We start from the raw sequence: 19,607 nt of genomic DNA on the forward strand, positions 1-19,607 counted from the left end.
GGAAAGCTACAGAGCCCCATGGGAGACACCCCATCCAGCTAGGGACCAGACAGGATCTTGTCCAATATGGGTGTCTCTCTCCGTCCCATCTGACACTGTCCATCACACAGCTCCTCGAAGGAGCCTCCTAAAGGGGATTGAGCTGTTGGAGAAAATATATGGGATCAGGAGTGAGCAGACATGGTTAAGAGAGAAAAAAAATACACTACTGCTGCTGCACAGTAGTTCTTTCAGCTAATACCATGTGTCCAGCTGTGGCAGCAGGAACAGCTATGTCAGCATAAAGCACAAGCCAATTCCCTTACACGAGTTACTCCAGCTCTTTGTGACACAGACTGCTCCCACAACTTCCTATGCCAACAAGTTCCAAGAATTCCCTTCCCCTCTGTATACTCCTCCGTGCAGAAGCAGTTTCTTTCTTTTCTGTTTTTAACCACCCCCTTGGATCCACTGTTGTAAGATTTGATGAGCTATGGTTCCACTTTAAGCTTGGGCTCCTATTTACTGATTTTGGATATGCCAGTCTGATATCCTTCAGTTCAGACCCAGACTAATAGCTCCTGCCTTTTTAGTGTCCTTTGAAAGTTTTTTCATCTCCACAGACATTTTAATTACTCTTTTCTTTCCATTCTCTGTATCCAGCATGCTTTCTTGGAGACAAGACAAAAGACCTGCATTCTCTGCACAAAATGCATTAAATTTTCTCATTTACATCATTTTCCAGCATCTTGATGGACATGCTGAATAAACTGGTGCCAGCACTTTTTTTCTGGAGGATGATCTACAAAGACTCATCAGGCAAATGCGGCAGCACACAGCTTTACAAAACCATGCCTTTTTTTCTCAATGCACAGTGTTTACCCATGTGCTCTGTAATTTTATTCTTGACTGTAGACTTTTAGCATCCTCTCAGGAGTGTAAGTCAGTCACTGTTTGGTAGTTCCAGCAGACACCTGACAGCCTTGCTGTTTGCAATGACAGTTTATGCACCTCAGGCAGCCGATCAAGGTCTTCACACCAGAACTCCCACTCAGTTCTCTAGTGAATGCCATCTCGTCATAGGAACTTGTTAACATCTTATTAACCATGGAGCTAAACACTTTTCAGTGTTTAGCTGACTTAACCTTTCAGTGTTTAGCTGACTTTTCAGTGTTTAGCTCCATTAACCATGGAGCTAAACACTTTTCAGTGTTTAGGCTCCTGGCATTGATGCGGACTGCCACTTGTAAAATTTGCCCTTGGTCCGTCTCCTGGCACATTCCAAGCAGCTGGAAGTGAAGGTGACCTATTTTTCAGTATGACTGTGTTCTCTGTTTCTCTACTGACACTTAGGCACACCAAGAGTTAATCAGATCCCCTTTGTAGGCCATGTCAGTCAAACAAAGTGCTTGCTCCCAGCTCAGAGATAATGTACTCATCTACAACTTTTCTCATTTCCTGTGCCAGCAGAAAACTTCCATTATGATGGGCAACAGCCAATCCTTTCTGCATGTGTTCTTCTTCTCCTGAAAGGTGTCCTGGATTCTTACTATCTACTTCTTATAATATCACCCATCAAAATTTGAAGGTCTGAATTTCTCTGCTGGCTCCTCAGCCTCACACAAGACAGGATTTCAAACAGTGCTGACAGAGAGGTCACAGCCCCCAGTCTCCAGCTTCAGCACTAAAGTAGTAAATTTCTCCTCCCAAGGCAGAAGTAGCCTAGAGAAACTATACTTCACAGGTGAGGCCCACTGCAGTGCTGCAAAGGGGTCTGCCTTATGATCAGTGGGTGTTAGGAGTGGCCCAGGCACCCAGGAACCTCCTGGTTATTCTTGATCTGACCCTGGCAATGGAGGTCTGGCCTCAAAGATAATCTTTCCATTCAGTGCTTTGCATGTCCAAGCAGATTTCTTCAAGCATGCTGTAAGACATGGTGTCTGACATCCTTGTGACAGCAACTTGAAGGCACTTGGAGACTTTAGCACTATGTGAGGGGTCCCATCAAAAGGACTACTGGCCTCTTTAGCTCCATAGCTCTTAACATCATGGATCATTTTAACAGGATTTCTAACAAACCTTAGAAAAACACTGTGATCTGAATGGGGTCAGACAGTGGAGCAGGGCCTAGCTCAGTGTGTCTGTTTTAAAGAACACAGGGTGTTGGCAGTACCCTCAAGGCTCTTGAAAAATATAGGGACTGAGTGGAGTTAGTTTTTAAAAAAACACACCTAAATATCAAGCCTGTCACTTGCACTTATTTCTGTGAGTTCTTCCTTATACTCTCACAACAAACTACAGGAGGAAATTGCATCTCCAGAAAGTTGGCTGAGCTGCACATGCTGTACAGCATAGCTAAGGAACCCCAGAGGTTATGGAGGAAAAGTCATTCAGCAGGTTAGTGCTGTAGGGACAGCCAGGAGAGCTGGCAGAAGAAGGGGCAGCTGTAGATAAATAGCAAAAAAGACTACTCCCAGAAAAGCAAGGCAACTGCATCAATATTTCTGATCTGCTGAGGAAACTGATCTGCTTTATCCTGGGACTTTGTAAAGTACTGGCACAGGAAAGGAGTGCAGACTTCTCTGATTAATTTAGTCTAAAGCTGGGTTGCTTTACTTCTGCTGATTTTTTTTTTTTCTAGTTTGTTGATGGAAAGCTTCCTTGATCCTTTTCTTTTACTAAATTTAAGCCAGGTTTTCATGCTAAGCAGCTGCTGACTCTTACGTGGAGGAGGGCTGCCTGTGGTTCTACGCGGTCTTGCACAAGGCACAAGCTGACCCAACAGTGACTGTGGAATTACAGAGCTACAAGCTTGAAGTCATCAGAGAGGTAGAGGAGAGTGGAGCTCCTTAAAGGAATAGCTAGACAAGTGCAAATCAGCTAGAAAAAACAGCAGCATTTACTTGCAAGCCTTAAGGTGTTATTGTTGAGAAAGAAGTAATCTGGTACTTTATTGGTTTTGCTAAAAACATGTGTCCATACACCCTGGAAAAGGAATAATTGGTCTCTACAGTACCTGCTTTGCAGAAGCTTACTCAGTTACTCTAAGGTGTCAAGAGCTCCAGCTGGTGTCCATCACTCTCTTGGGAAGAGCTCAGCAATGGTGTCCACTCATCTGTGCTTGTAAAAAGGAGGCAGGGACCCAGACAGAGCTCACTAAAAAACACACAGCTGTCCAAGCATCAGGCTATAGGGAATGCCTAAGCTTTCCACTGGATTGTAGCAGAGATAGCAGTTGTGTCAGATGTGATCAGGTGGATAACCTGCTCAGCCTGGTAGCAGAGCTGCAGAATGAAGTAGAAAGGTTAAGAAGTATTACAGCACCAGAAAGTGTGATAGACCGCTGGAACCAAGCTCTGGCCTCCATGAGACAGGAGCAGCCACCAGAAATAATGCAAGATCAAGGGAATCCTCTGTCCATCCTCCGGCAAGGAGGTAATAGTTGTAAAGAAAGGAGCAAATGGAGTGTAGTCCATGCTTGGGGTACAAGAAAAATCATTCTTTGCCTACCACACTCCCACAGTGAAGTGCGTCTGCATAAAAATTATGAGCCTTTGTACATGGAAGACCAGCCAAAGGATGAGGAGGATGAAAGCCTGGTAACACCAGAGGCAACACCACAATTAGAAATGTGTACTTCCTCGTATTACAACATCTTCCAAGAGGAATAAAACAAGGGTTATAGTTGTAGGTGATTCTTTTCCAAGGGGAACAGAGGACCCAATATGCTGACTGGGCCCAACCCCTAGAGAGTACCTGATGACTCTCTAGGCTCTGGGTTAAGGACATCAGCAGGAAATTTCCTAGCCTGGTGAGGCGCCCAGACTACTACTGGAGCAGGGCATCTCACCTCCCACAGGAGCTTATCTGTTGTTTGTTTACTGGTCAGATAACTCAAACAGGACAAGCTGTCCTGTAGTGAGTTATTTTGGTGCTGTGGGGTTAACAATGGTCTGGCATCTCCCAGCTGCTGGTAAACATCATACTGCTAAAGTGAGATCTGGAAAGATACGCTGGATTTCCAACTAATAGACCTTATCTATAGGCCTCTTATAGACTTATAGACCTCCCTTTATGATTATAAAAGTGACACCAAACTTTCACAAAGAAGAAATCTTCTACACATTTCCCTGGAAATGTGTGGAATTTCTCCCATGAGTAGGGATGCTTACTTCCCAGTTACTCCCCAGGGGTTCAGTGAAGGGAATCTGTGTACATTGTTGTCGTTACAGTGTTAAACTACATCTTACTCCTAATTAATACTCCTAATTTCTTTTGCTGGATTTAATATGGGTACCTTGATAGAGTGCACTGTTTTATGTTATGCTGTAGTCTACTAATAGTTCTTTTTAGTTTTGTATTTTGTAGTAAGTCTGATTAAGTCCTTTCATCTGTTATCTCTCATCTATTTAATAAATAATTCATTTTTTTAATAGACATGATATGCCAGTCTTAAAACTTGTGGGCCAGAGTAATTTCTTACATTTAAACTCCTGCCAAAATCTGAGACTGAGACAAGGCTTGTCTGAAGCTTACACTTGTCCCATGACAACTACTCAATACTGATCTTCATCACTGGGGCTGATGAAGTGGCAACATAGAGTTTGAGGGAAGTCAAAAAGATCTTTGGGATCTCGGGACATTTAGAAATTTGAGACACATGTTATATTCTCCTCTATACTTACAGCTGAAGGTAGCAGCACTGGCTGAGTCTGTGAATACTTGGCTCTGTGGCTGGTGTCACTGCTAAAATTTTGGTGGTATTGACAATCAAAGGCCTATGCAGCACTAGGCATGCTGTCATCAGACGGGACTCACCCCCCACACTTTATCATTGAGGAGTCTCAGGAACTAATAGGGCTGATTTGTCCCTGGTGAGCTGTGGGATAAGATGCAAAGGTTAGAGGGACAGGGTGCTAATGAGAGGGGCAAGAAATCCAGCAGGGATGGCAAGAGACTGGGATGGGAGGGAACAGCTGATTAAATTAAAGAGAAAGAAGGCAATCTACAGAGAACAGCCACAAGAACAGGTAATCTTGGATAAGTGCAGAGATGACATTTGATTATATAGGGATGAAGTGAGGAGGGCCAAGGCAAAGCTGGAACTGAACCTGGCAAGGGATGCAAAAAATAACAGGAAGGGCTTCTACAAGTATATTAACCAGAAAAGGAAGGTCAAAAAAGATGTACCCTCCCTGATGAATAATGTCAGAAAACTGATAATAAGGGATGAAGAGAAGGCTGAGGTACTCAGTAATTTATTTGCCTCAGTCTTCAATGGCAACCTCTCTTCCTATACTTCTTAAGTGGATGAACTGCAGGAGGGGAACTGGGGAAATCAAGTGCTTCCCACTGAATATGAAGATCAGGCTTGTGACTACCTGAAGAATCTGAAAGTACATAAGTCTGTGGGACTCAACAAGGTGCATCCCAGAGTCCTGAGGGAATTGGCTGATGTTGTCAAGGCACTCTCCATGGTTTTTGTAAGGTCCTGGCAGTCAAGGGAAATCTCCAGTGACTGGAAAAGGGAAAACATTGTACCCATCTTTTAAAAGGGTAGAAAGGAAAACCCTGGCAAACAGGGACCTCTCAGCCTCACCTCCATGCCTGGGAAAATCATGGAGCAGATTCTCCTAGAAGCTGTGTTCTGGCACACAGAACAGGGAGATGATTCAAGACAGCCAGCACAGCTTCACCAAGGGCAAGTCCTTCCTGTCCAACCCAGTGGCCTTGAATGATGGAGTGACCATGTTAGTGGACAAGGGAAGAACTGAGATGTCATTTATCTGAACTTCTGTAAAGACTTAGACACCGTCCCCCACAACTCTAAAAAGCAGAGTGGTAGATTTGATGCGTGGAGTGTTCAGTGGATGAGAAATTAGTTGGATGGTCACATCCAGAGGAAGGTAGTCAATGGCTACCTGATGGACATTGATGACAAGTGGCCCCTCAGGGGTAAATACGGGGACCAGTGCTATTCAGTGTCTTCATTAATGACGTAAAAAAAGGGATAGAGTGCAGTCTAAGCAAATTTGCAGATGACACCAAGCTGAGTGCTGTGGTTGACACACATGAAGGATGAGATGCCATACAGAGAGACCTGGACAAGATAGGAAAAGGGACCCATGGGAACCTCATGATTTTTAACAAGTGCAAGGTGCTGCACCTGGTCTATTACATGGCAACCCCTGATACCAGCACAGACTGGGGATGAGCAGATGGAAACCAGCTCTGTGAGAAGGACTTGGGGGAGTTGTGGGTGAGAGGCTGGACATGACCCAGCCATGGGCACTTGAGGGCGGCGAGGGAAGACAAGCAATCAATCAATATGATTAGTAAAGTAAGTTTTGGTTTATTTTGAGTACACCAGTACTTTTATATTGTTTTCCAGTAATTATGCATACTTGTCGTTAGTTTATTGGTTTAATTGCTCATACATGTCATGAGTTTATTGGTTTAAAGCAAGGGATTACATTTACATATTCCTCCTACTTTGTGGTTATGCATACTTTATGGTTTCTATTCTCGTCGCTGTCCTTGCCCTTTTGGCCTTGTCAGCAGGCAGGATACGGCATCTTCCTATCACGGTGTGCTGCCTGGTTATGCTAAGTACAGCTCACTTATGCTAAGCTGCTAAGTTAACATGTATGATAAGTTAACATGGGGTTTACTTGTACAACATTTCCACAGACCCACGGTCCTTTTCCTCCAGCCATTCTTCCACAGGCACCCCCAGCCCAGAGAGCCAAACATGTCCTGGGCTGCATCCAGAGCAGCGTGGGCAGCAGGGCAGGGAGGGGATTCTGCCCCTCTGCTCTGCTCTGCTCTGGGGAGAGCCCACCTGGAACCTGCATCCAGCTCTGGGCTCCCAGCACAGGGAGGACACAGAACTGCTGGAGTGAGTCCACAGGAGACCACAAAAATGATTAGGTGGATGGAGCACCTCTGCTATGAGGAAAGGCTGAGAGACTTGGAAAAGAGAATGCTTAGGGGTAAACTAATTATGGCCTTCCAGTATCTGAAGGGAGCCTACAAGAAAGATGGAGAAAGACTTTTTACCAGGGCATATTGTGACAGGGCAATGGGAAATGGCCTCAAATTGAGAGTACATTTAGATTAGAGATTGGGAAGAAATTCTTTGACAGACTGAAACAGGTTGACCACAGAAGTTGTGGATGCCTCATCCTGGAAGTGTCTCAAGGTAAAGTTGGATGGGGCTGTGAACAACCTGGTCTAGTGAAAGCTGTTGTGCCCAGTGCAGGGGGGTTGCAACTAGATAGTCTTTAAGGCTATTTCCAGTCCAAGACATTCTATGATTCTCTGTATGATCCTTCTCATACTTTCTTTCTTTCAATGAACTCATATTTCATAATCCAAATTTTTAAAACTGAAAAGTTACATCATTGGGCACCAGATAAACATTTTCTGTTTCAGCCTAATATTCTTTTAATACAACCACTAAAATTTAAAAGCAATTATTGCTGCTGCAGTGAACTACTGGTGAAAAGATTCCTCTGTGTTCTACACATGACCCTCCGCTGAAGTTAAGCTACATGTTTTTGTTAAAGGAAGTGGAGAAATGGCTTTTCTCAACATCAGCTGCTAAAAATAACTCATTGCTTTTCTCAAAATGCAGCGCGTGTGTTTTCTCTGCCTGGGAGAAGGAAAGACTGTACCACAGGGGAGATCAGGTTTCCTCTCCAAGAGAATGTTCTCAAAACCTTTACATAAAAAGAAAAATAAACAAAAGAAAACCTGGTGTACTCCTACCTTGTGACTCCAGGAGCTGGGACATTGGCTCACATCTTGTGGCAGTACTGAGTTGGATTATGAACTCCTCGCCCATCAGCCCAGTAACAGGTCATGGTAGGCAGTCAGTGCCACTTCCCACTTCACATTAAGGTTTCAGATTTTCACTAAAGTTTGGGCCAGGATGTGTGATCTCTGCCAGAAAAGCACAGGGAGGCATATTACTTGTGGGCAGTACAATGAATGGCTAGGCTTCAGAGAGCCAAGGCCACTGTCCTTGCCATGCTGCTGTGGCTGTGTCTCTGCCACGGAAATCACCTGCCCTGCAGCAGTCCCCAGGTCCAGCACACACACAGCCAGAGCATTTTGAGACTTGGAGTACATTTGGTTTGCCTTTTTTGAGGATTGCTCACCTGAAGCAAGTCCAGTGCTGTCAGGGGTGACAGCACAGATGGCTCCTCATGGCCAAGCTGCCTCCACCTTACATGCCACCATCACCAGCCCAGCTGCTTCCCTTCTGTGTGAGGACAGCAGCTAGTCATTGCTCAGGTCACACAAAGGCTCAAAGGAAAAACGTATCCACCTCTCTGGGAGAGCTCAGTTGTGAGAAATGCCAGCCCTTCCTTCTCTTCACCAGAAAGTAGAAAATATAGCGACTTACCTCTTTTTCATTTATGCACATGAAAATATGAGTAATTTCTCTTTATACCAAATTAAGTGAGTCTGGTTTAAAAACTAGAGCTGATGTTTGAAGAGAAAAGGGAACCCTGAGCCTGAGTGGAAATCCTTAGCTGTGCCGTGGAGAAAGTGGTGTTTTGAAAACGTAAATTGAGTTTGGGAGAGCAATCACTTCCAAAAGCACACAGAGAATATTTTCCTCATTCAGGATTACTTATTTGTCTGGTCAGAGCTGTGAAATGGAAGGCAAAAGGAAGGGCAGAAAAGTTTAATTTTCCTCTTCTAATCTATGAATGTAAACAAGATGTAAAATGAGATTTATTACTGCTAAAATCTTGGAGGTCATTCTGACCAGGAGCTAAATTCAAATAACTAGCTAAGGATCATATTACTTTTGTTTAACAAATCACTTAATTTCAAATGTTGGACATGTTTTGATAAACCTTCCCTTTCACATTATTCACTCTGTGAAAATATGAAACCAAAAAGAAGAAATTAGGTACCATTCTTCACATATACAACGCTAAAAGGCTGTTTGGAGGCTAACTAAATCCCAGTTCTCTTCCAGAAGTTTAATCAAGCTCATAAGAACAACTAAATAGGAGAAACAAATGGGTCTTCATCAGCCTCCAGAATTATAAAGAAAGTAAAAATTTTTTATCTGAATAAACATGTTAAACCTTGCAAATGAGTGAAAAATAGCTGTGGGTCCTGAGTGTATCCCTAGCTCAGTCAAAAGATATGCTGGATTTTATCTCCAAATGAGAATCAGACTTTTTTTAAGGAAAAAAAAATGAAACACATAGCAAAATGCAAGCAATAATTTAAATCAAGCTTTCTGCTTTTTGATTTAAATCATGATTAAACATGATGCTTTAAATCTTCATGATAAATTAATTTCCCCTCTTAGCAGGGCTCTGCTTGTTAAACTGACACATCTAAATTCTCCATCAGAAAGGAGTGGAGCTCAGCTATTAGTCAACACAGGTCCCCTTGATGAAGAGGGGCACAGTGGAAAGCTTAATCCTGTTTTCCCATCCCCCTTTTTCCCATTTAATTCCCCTTTCTTCTGTTTGTTCCGTTATTATCACAGATTCGTGGCTTCTTTGTCATAAGGGGTGCCACCTGCAGTTAAAATCATGGCAAGCAGGCTAGAGAGTGCCCAGAGCATATGGTAAAGATGTTTATCAAGCAAATGCAGATGAAGGTCATATTTATCCTGGTTTTCTTTTAGGGTCTGTGTCCATGTGAAACATCTTCCCCCTCAGCCTTGCTTTTCAGGTTTCTGTTTCATGGTGCTCAGACCAAACAAGACCCAGTGTATTTGTCCAGATAGACTTGTGACAGAAGATTCCCTGTGCAGCCTCACTCCTTCCAGAATACCCAGCAGGTCCCTGCTGCAGCAGGAGAAAACAACTGCCTCTGAGTTCATGTCATCACCATTTTACTTGAGCAAGATCATCACCCTTTGTTTGAGCAAAAGCTGTCAGTTCCTTGGGAGCTGAGGAGAAAGCAGGCTTGCTTTCTCCAATAGCCACTTCATCAGCCAAGCGTGTCTTGAGCCTCTCTGCCTGATTTTGAGCACCATAACACCTGGGCACAGAGAGAGCTTACAGCACAAAACAATCCTCTCATCTGGGAACCCAGGCCCAGCCGCATGGCAGCAACAAAACTGCCTCTCCATGGAAGTGGGAATGGCTGCAGAGGCACTCCCATGCCCACACAGCCTATGTCTCTAGGCATGTTGTCAAACCTACAGGAATTTATCTCAATGCAATATTGCTCTGGCCCTTGAGGGGCCATTGGAGGAAGCCCTTCCCCTCCCCAGCCCTGTTCATTTGAATACAGCCCTCTCCTTCACACACTGTAAAGTGTGCTTCACTCATCTTAAGTAATTCTTTTGAATGATTTTATATATGCCTGTCAGAAACCAAATGAGGAGGGAAATAGCAACTTTTTTACTAAAACACTTTTTCCTTTAGTAATCTCTAATGGTCCATTTGTTAGTTGTGCTTTATCATGCTGCTCTGGCATTTTCTTTTATTTGCCAAGGGTCCATTATACTGAGGTTTTGCTGCTTTTAGGTAACAACTAAGAAAAACCGTATGAAGAATCCCTGGTACATAGCAGGTTTCTTCATCACACACATGGCAGCAGACACACAGTGGCAGGGCAGAAGGGTGATTGCCAGTGAGAACTGTGCAGGTTACAATGGCAGACAAGCAACTCCCAGACTCAATGACTGAGTTGACTGTGGAAAGGCAAAAGTAACAGTTTTGTCACCAACCAGAATACCGTGCAGATGTCTGGGAAGATGGGCCAGGACTTACTGACTTAATGGCATAAACGCTTGTGAAACAGCATCTACCCATTTTCTTAATTTGTGCAAATAAACTGTATTATTATATACAAATTTTTATTAATTTAGTATTCCTAAGTAAAACTACTGATGGGGTACTATTTAAATGGTCAATAAATTGCAGATAACTATTGCTCCAGAGTGAGCCCAGATGTTTGCAAATATGGCCTCTCACTATGGGATGTGTTTCCATGTTGTATGGATTTAATGTTTTCATTTTCCTCCTTTTTGTGTTTCATGGCTGTCACTGATACTGTCATTTTGCAGCTAGCTTATCATGCTTGTATCCCAAAGAACCTGCAGTGGACTGAAAGGGAATATTTCCATTTGTTGCTATCTCTTGGAGCATAATGCTTTTTAGGATGGTAAGGGGAGGTCCACATTCATAGGATTTTGCATGCCACAAGTGCTGTTGAACAGAGTCCTCTGTTGTGTTGGGCAACACAATGCAGGTGTACATCACAGACAGGACTTATCTGGGACTGCCCAGGCCATACACCCTCCATGTGCCTCAGAAAGCTTCCTGGCACAGCATAAGGGTCATATGAGCTATTTATACAGTCACAGAGTACTGTCCTGGATCCAAGAGATACAGCAGCATCAGGTGATCACAAAAGCAGATCACACTTCATTGTAGAGAGCAGAAAGAGCATCAGCATCTCTCCACAAATATGTCCTGAAGAGACAGCTGTCTTCTCAATCCAGTCTAAAGTCTGATGTTAGGTCTCACTGTGTTGTGCCAGAGGCATCCCCATCAATGGAAGGCTCATGGCAAAAGAAGTCTTCTCATGACTATGGTCAGTTACAGGAGTGGTATTGTGGAATGGTAACATTCTTCACACCTGTCTTTTAAAAGAACATTTAAATAACACACAGTTTGGTGTGAAATTGTAAATAAACCATGAAATGGTTCATGAGCTAGCAATTCATACTTTCTTGAACCTAATACAATGGCAGTTTTTGCCCTTGCTGTACAAAGAGGATTGTGAAGAAATAGTCCACAAATGCAGCATACTAGAAGCCTCTCACTGGTGCTCACATTTGCCTGAGCTTGCTTCTTCTAGAAATCTGAACAGTTAACTCACTTCTTGTCCTCACAAGTATTTGGACACATCATTCCCATGACTACATGTCACAGGAAAACAGTGCTTTGAGTACCTCCTTCAAAGCATACTAGAGAACGCTTGTTTGTTATGCCAGCAATCATGAAGGATTCCCTGGGCTGACAGGGCAGAAACCCCAACTGACTATGCCAGATTATGTTTCTCATATGAAGGACCATGCACTTTAATTTTCCTGCCCAAGGCCTCAGCTGAGATAGCACCCACACGAGGACTGTTCCCTGTCTCTTTACAGGTGAGTAAGATGCAGAGCTCATACACTGCTTTAAGAGAGGTTGTCTGTTGGAGAAGAGTGCGAGCTACCGAGGCGGCCCACAGCACCGAGAGGAGGAGCCGCGGGCAGCGGCAGCACCGGGACAGCAGCGGTGCCCGCAGAGGGACAGTGCCTGCCCTGCAGCGGCACCTGGTGGCCCCGCAGGACACCTGCACCCGCGGCGCGGGCAGCCCGCCGCTCACCCGCGGGGCTCTGCCGGGATATTTTCTGCTGCGGGGGGCAGCAGGGGATGGCTGCTGTTAAATATTGATATTGATTCTGAGGATGCGGTTGGCTGAGGCATCATGGATGTGAATTCAGGCTAATCGACACAGGACGTATTGACCGTGAAATGCATCCGCAGGGCTGAGTCAGTCCCGTCATCTCTCAAGGTTATCTTGCCTCATCTGCTACCGCATGCCTCGACAACTTTACAGTCAGTCCTGCTTCTGTCTGGGACATTTTAGTACCCATAGCTGTCCCTAGTACCTGTGTCAGACCAAGGGACAGAACCCCCCATCTCTCCAAATTAGACAATCTCCACCCATCCACCCCAGATATCCTTCATGCACCACTACTGCCAACCAGCCCATGCCAGGGCAGATCTTAGGGCTCCCTCTGAGGACAGCAGGACACATCAACGGACACATCTGCCAGTGAAATCTGTTTGGTCCCCTTACAGAAGCCGTTTTCTGAAAACAGGGCTTTTAAAGTGGCAGAGTATTCCGGTAATTGCAGGTATTGAATTAGTTGGTCTCTTTTCCAAAGACATCCCTAGCAAAGGATATTCCAGCAGGGCAACTATCTGAGTCTGCAAAAAGCCTGGAAAGAAATGTCGACAAGGATAATGTCCTCTGGCATCTTAGCCATACATTTCAGTCAGGGGCAGAGAAAACACCATCAGGAAGCTGAGCACTTCCACAGAAATGAGAAGCATCTCTCTGATGGCTTTTGCCTAGAGTACAGGTAGGAGTACCATCAAATAGCTGCTTGTGAAAAGGTAGAGCAGACACAGTACAGCCTCTGGCTGCTCTCCACTGATGCTGGAGTGTACTTCAAAGGCAAAATACTGCCCAGAAGGCTGAAGATAAAAGGAGTCTCACACACACACACCTTAGTTTGGCTTCAGAGAGCTGTATCTGATTCTCCACAAGTAAAAACATTTCAATAGTCTTGCAGCTTTCTATAGCACCCAAATCACAGCTGCTGCTCCTGTAGTGCTCACTAGAATTTCCTGAGTTGGTTTCTGGCCCAGAAGTGAAATCTGTTTGGTTGCCTTACAGAAGCCGTTTTCTGAAAACAGGACTTTTAAAGTGGCAGCATGTGGTTACAGATACACCCCAGTAACCCCACTTGATAAGACTGGGTGGGTCTGTAGTCACCACCATTCTCCAACAATGCCACCAAGCATTTGCATTATCTGCAGTCTTCTGTGTCCTGGAGTTCTCATCAGCTCCCACACTATGAGTTGTTGTTCCAAGCATTAAGCCTTTACCATGGATTTACATTTATGCTATTCTGATGAGGTACAGCAATTCCTGAGTAGGATTACATTACATTACACCTAGTACAAGCCCCTTTGCAATGCCTCCATTGTATAAAGAGGATCCAGTGACTCATGCTTCCTTCATGGTTGGTTCTACGTCACCAGGTTATTGGACAAATTTGCTCTTGGATGAAGCTTTAATTAGTTTTGATTAGCAATCCTAAACCAGATGACACAATGCAGGTCACAACAGCAAAACTGAGTTTTGTATTTGTGAGAATAAAGTAACACTATGTCCAGAGGGGAAGATATGTATATACAATCTCCCACTCAGTGTGGGGATGGGGTAGCAGCAATTTCCACCACACCTGAGAGTTTTGAAAGTTCTTCCTACAGCAGCTAGAAAAAGGACTGTTAAAAACCTTATTTAATAGTAAATTGGGTAGACAGTCATCTTCCATCATCTCTGAGCAGGGTAAGCTGCAAAGATGAGGTTTTGTTCTCAAGTGCTTGCATCTATTTGCTTTTTTCACACTCTAAAATTACAGTTATGTCATCTCTATGGCATTTCCTATCCACCACTACGGTAAGTAGTGCCCTGTTGGGCACACTGGTCTTCTACAGGAGGCTGAGGAGGGGCCAGGAGCAGGGGGTTATCAGTTAAAATGTTCCACAGCAAGGGGGCCAAGACTCACTTTTCTTTGACCCCCAGCAAGGCTGTTCAACAAAAGTAAGGTTTGAAGACACAGCCTCAAACTGCACCAGAAGAGGTTCAGGTTGGACATTAGGAGGAATTTCTTCACAGGAGGGGTGAATAGAAATAGGAATGGGCTGCCCAAAGAGGTGGTGAAATCATTGTCCCTGAAGGTGTTTAAGGAAAGACAGGACGCGGCACTTGGTGCCATGGTGTGGTTGACAGGGAGGTGTTCAGTCACAGGTTAGACTTTATGAACTCAGGGATCTTTCTCAACTTATTGGTTGGAACTTACTGGTTCTGTGATTGTGTAAAAGTGCAGTCCCTCTGTCACACTACCCTGTGAGTCACTCAAAACCAACACTGACAGTCAAGATGTCACTGTGGCTGTTGCCTACTGCCTGAATTCCTGGCCAGTAGGAATTTTGACTGTGGGCTTTGATTTTAGTCATCAGACCAGGCAGTCCAATTCTGACCTCTCAGACAGGGGAAAATATTTTATTTAATTCTAAGATTAAGTGTTTTGGGGCAATGAAGGGTCCGAGAGTCTAAATCTAATTCCATTATCACTGGGGTTTTGTCTGTACTGCTCTCACCCCCAGAATTAATCATCTTGGGTTTCTGCGGTCTTTGTACAAAACACATGGCATAGAGAGAAAGGATGTATTTTTGCTGACTCTGGGAAAATGGTAAATAACCAAATGTATATGTCAGGAACAGGGAGTAATAGCTTCAAATGCAAACAACTGTTAGCAGCACATTTTAGTACATTAATAATTTACATTCCACAAAAAGTTTAATTTACGCAAAGTGTGAGTTTTGTGGTGTAGTTACTAAAGGCATGTAGTTACCCACATGATTCTGGGGATAAAAAATCTATAGTGAGCCTTTGACTGCCAGAACTCTTGGCTCCATCACAGTTTTTGCATACTGTTTGCACAGTGTCTTTCTCAACACACCTTACTGGACTCTTACTGAGTCCAGTCTCATCTATATTAATTAAAAAGTCTTTTGAGGCCTACCCAGGCAAAATAAATACCCAGAATGCCTAAATATGCATTCAGCACAGCAAAATATTTAGAAAGGTTGCCAACAAAAGGGAAACACCATACAATTACCTTCCAAACCTCATGACTCTGAACAAGTAATAACTGATGCAATGTCTCTCCAGCTGCTGCATCTCAAGCGGCTGCAGATCCAGCCCTGCTCCAAGGACACCCACAGCCAGTATCTACTGGAAGCCTGAGGACATCCCACCATCCAGCAGACACATGCTAGTGGGCCAGTAGGAGATGGTTTCTCTGCTGACAACATACAGCATTGAAAAGGAGAATGACAAAGCTCCCAAGCCGTCCTGCAGCTTGCAACAAAAACCATCAAACAGGAAAGGCTTTTCTTAGGCTTCCCCAAACATGCTGACTGCAACATGCTTCAGTCCTCTCAGCCTACTGCCCCACTCACTTCTTCCAGGCCAGGTAACAATGCAACCACAATTCTGCATACCCAGGAGACCCACATCCCAGAAAGGTTATTCTCTGTTGCAAACCATCAGAAAGCAACGTGCAGCCTCTTCCCAGACTTTTGCCCTGCACCTGAGCCGAAGGATGAAACTTCTAGCTAAGTCTCTTTTGATAGCACTTTTCCCAGACTTCCACTTCACTCCAGGTTTGGGATGGAGAGCATATGAAGTTGAGGAAAATGTAATAGGTTAACTTGGTGCGTGTGTTTAGTTTTGGTATGGAACTGGGACGGCAAAATGAACTGGGTTTCATGGACTTGATGGTGCCCAAACTTAATGTTTCAGAAGAAAAATCCCAGGTTTAAGACCAGTAGCACAAATGTTTTTCTTTCCACTTCGCCTTGCAACCTTAAGCAATCTTCAGGTCAGTTCTTTTCTTGCAGAATATATGTGCATACATTAAACAAGATTGATTTCAAGACATTTGATTGATCAGATGCAAAATAATGTCTCTACACCCTATCTTCCAAGGCCAGAGAGTAAAGAGATCAGCAAATGACTGCAGGTTTTTAATAATTGATTAATTAACCCTGCATTTAGAAAACTAACTAAAAACATGAGGCTTCAATACTTGTGGTTTAAAAACACTTAGGGGCAATGTCAGCCATCAGGACACAGCAGCATATGTTCATACCACCCCACCCTACCTAGCCTTCCATGCCTTGTGCTCTGCAGGAAGTGCATCTGAGAAGGGTAGTTCACAAGCTCTCTCTTTGCATTAATTACAGAGCCTGGCTTTAACCGTGGCCTGGTTTGTGAACAGTCCCCACAGAGCTGTGCAGCACAGCACTGCAGTGTCAGTCATGTGAGACCTCCCCACTGTCACCTCATGCATACACAGCAGCGACACACTTTTCTACAGAAGCACAAAGCCACCCTCATTGTATTTCATGTCAGGCTGACACCATGCTGCTGACAAAACAGAGCATCACGTGCTCTGCAAATGTGCACTACCAGCGTCTTTGCTTTTCTTTAATGTCTGTCACAAGCAAGCATTCGGCTTTGTTTCTCTGTAAATGCTGCATGAGGGAGGAAAGCTGGGATTTGACCTCTGAAGAACACAATGCACAGTTGTGCGCCCACAGTATAGGATCAAGGTTTGTCTTGCACTGAAATGAACACAGTTAAAGTCCTCCTCATGTTTTTTAATTACTACTTCAGTCTTCAGCTTGCTGTTCATTTTCTAGGGCAAATACTCCATTGTGCCTTTAACGTATTCCAAGCACACCAATCTCATATGATCTGCTGTGTTCACACCCCCACTCCACTAGGCCCCTCCAAAGTGTTGGTTAGCGTCAATGTTAAGGAGATTTTTGAAAAGCTAAGAAATATGCAAATTTGAACCAATATGGGAAAAGCAGGTCAAGTGATCAGAGTTCAGAGGACGAAAAAAATTTTAAACCTCAATTCTGTGCATACTTGGAATCAAAGCTCTGTGGCAAGAGGGCCCCATCACTGGAGTGCTGCCGGAGGGCATGGTGGAGGCAGAGCACTGTAGGCAATGGGCAGCTCAGCTGCACAGCGCTCTGCCACTAGACAGGGCACTGTTAAGGGCTTATGGATAATGGCCAGGGGGTTGCCAAACACAAGGGATAGCATGGGGGCAACTGCTGCAGACCACCTCAACAAGAGGCGGTGCAACTCTTACGAAATTGGAGGAAGCTTCACTATGGAAGGGCCAAGTGTTCCAAGTGACACTCCCCACTAGCTGTAACTTCTGGTAAGGCCCTGTGCTGGGGTACAAAAAATCCACTGGGAGTGGAGCCAAAAGGGCAGTACCTGCATGGGGGTGCACCACAGGCAAGACACAAAAGGCAGGGGTGTGGTGGGGGGCAGGGTCAGTGACAGCCCAGCAATCGCCCAGCAGGTCTGCGGGAATGAAACAGACGAAGCTTGAGACAGAAGGACTGGGAACAGATACAGGCATGGGAACAGGTACAGGCATGGGTACAGCACAGCCCAGACAGGGACTTGGGACCTCAAAAGGTACAACAGGGGAGGGCCCAGATGAGGCTTCTCCCAGCTCCTCCTCACACTCACCTTAGCTGTTTCCCTGCAGCCTGACTCCACATACCACTGCACTTTCCCAGTCTCACCAGGGAGATGCTGCAGATTTCTGAGACACCTCCAAGTTGAATGCAGGCATCTTCTGAAGGGGTCTTGAAGTTTTGTACTTCAAATGCAAAGGTCACTGTGGGCTCAAAGGCCACAAATATTTATGAAAGCCCTGTAACTGACAGGTGTGGGTTCAGTGGAATAAATGCAAACTCAGAAGGAACTGTCCTTGTTATGTCAATATGCCACATCAGAGGAAATCAGGACATCTTGTCACCATCATGTAAGAGGTTGGGAAGCATGCACTTCATACAGGATCAGATGTTCATACAGAATCAGCTCTCATTTTTGGAAGTACAGAGTTTTTCACAACTATTCTGCTATTGTCTTTCTAGGGCAAAAAGAAACCAAAAAAAGAAGGGACTGAACCATCTGTGTGTGAAAGAAAGTGCATCCCTCTGTTGGCTAGAATTACAAACCTGTACATGGTAGGAAAGCTAGCAAATCTGCTAAATAAAAAATTCTGCTTTTTCCTCCTCAGAGCAGAGGAGGGAGAGAAGAGATCAACCTAGAATTCATGATGGTCAGTCTTTCTTACACTTGGTAAGTTTGCACAAATTCTTGCCATAAACCTCCTAGAGTGATGTTCACAAACCCTCCATCCAGCACAAGAAAAAAGATCCTAGAAGGTAATTATAAATGAAGAGGCCAAATGGAGATTGCTCTGAACTAGCTTGTGGGACTCAAGAGTTTATCCTGTAAAAAGAATGCACTGTGAGAGGACTAACAATTAAGCCACAGTACACTTCTAGGCAACTGCTCTGGAGACTCGTCATTCTACTGTGTACAGCAGTGGATGAACATGTTACCTCTTCTGAAACACAGACTGCTGACCACTTGAACTATCAGAATGTGGGTTGCAATCCTTCTTTCCCTCACACTCCACCAAATAAAAATGAAGGATAACAAAATACTAAAAATTGAGATAAATATGTCTTATATCTTTGGGTAATATCTATATTATCCAGACTGCTCAAGATGGTCAGAATCTGACAGATTCCACCATGAAAACACAGCAAAAATCCAGTTGTGCAGTTCCTGAGGTCTTTAAATAACATGGCTTGAGAGTTTTGGCCAAGGAGACAGCAGAACATCACAAAACAAAACCAAACAAAGCAATCAAAAAAACAGTAACAACAAGAAGCAGTCTTTCATGTTTCTTTATCATCCTGGGAGGTGAAACAGACATTCATGGCAACAGATAGGCATTCAGCAGTTCCCTTTCCAAATGTTTTGGTGTTTATGTCCAGTTTTCAGTCCTGATCTAAGAAACCCTCTAAGTCACTTTAGTTAATGTCACTTTCCTGAAGAACTTCATTCATGGAGCCCAGTCATCATTTGCACTGCAGACCAGTGGGGAAAGTGTTTAAGATGCTGTGTGTCACACTAGGAAAACACTAGTGGTGAAAAATTTCAGTGGGAATATTTTGCTTCATCAAAACAAAATACATTCTCATAAAAACAATACCTGATACTAATGACCAATACTCTATTGTTCATGGCCACAAAACTCATCTTTCCTTTAACAGATTTAAAAGTAATTAAAAATTCACCAGCTATCTGTTGAGGAAATTTCTAGTGAGGAAACTTTTCCAAGGTAAGTAAATTTCACAGCCGAATTTCTTGGTATAAATGCTATTCACACCGTTCTCCA

The sequence above is a fragment of the Zonotrichia leucophrys genome, chromosome Z (genome assembly GCF_028769735.1).
Source record: "Zonotrichia leucophrys gambelii isolate GWCS_2022_RI chromosome Z, RI_Zleu_2.0, whole genome shotgun sequence".
Classification (NCBI taxonomy): domain Eukaryota; kingdom Metazoa; phylum Chordata; class Aves; order Passeriformes; family Passerellidae; genus Zonotrichia; species Zonotrichia leucophrys.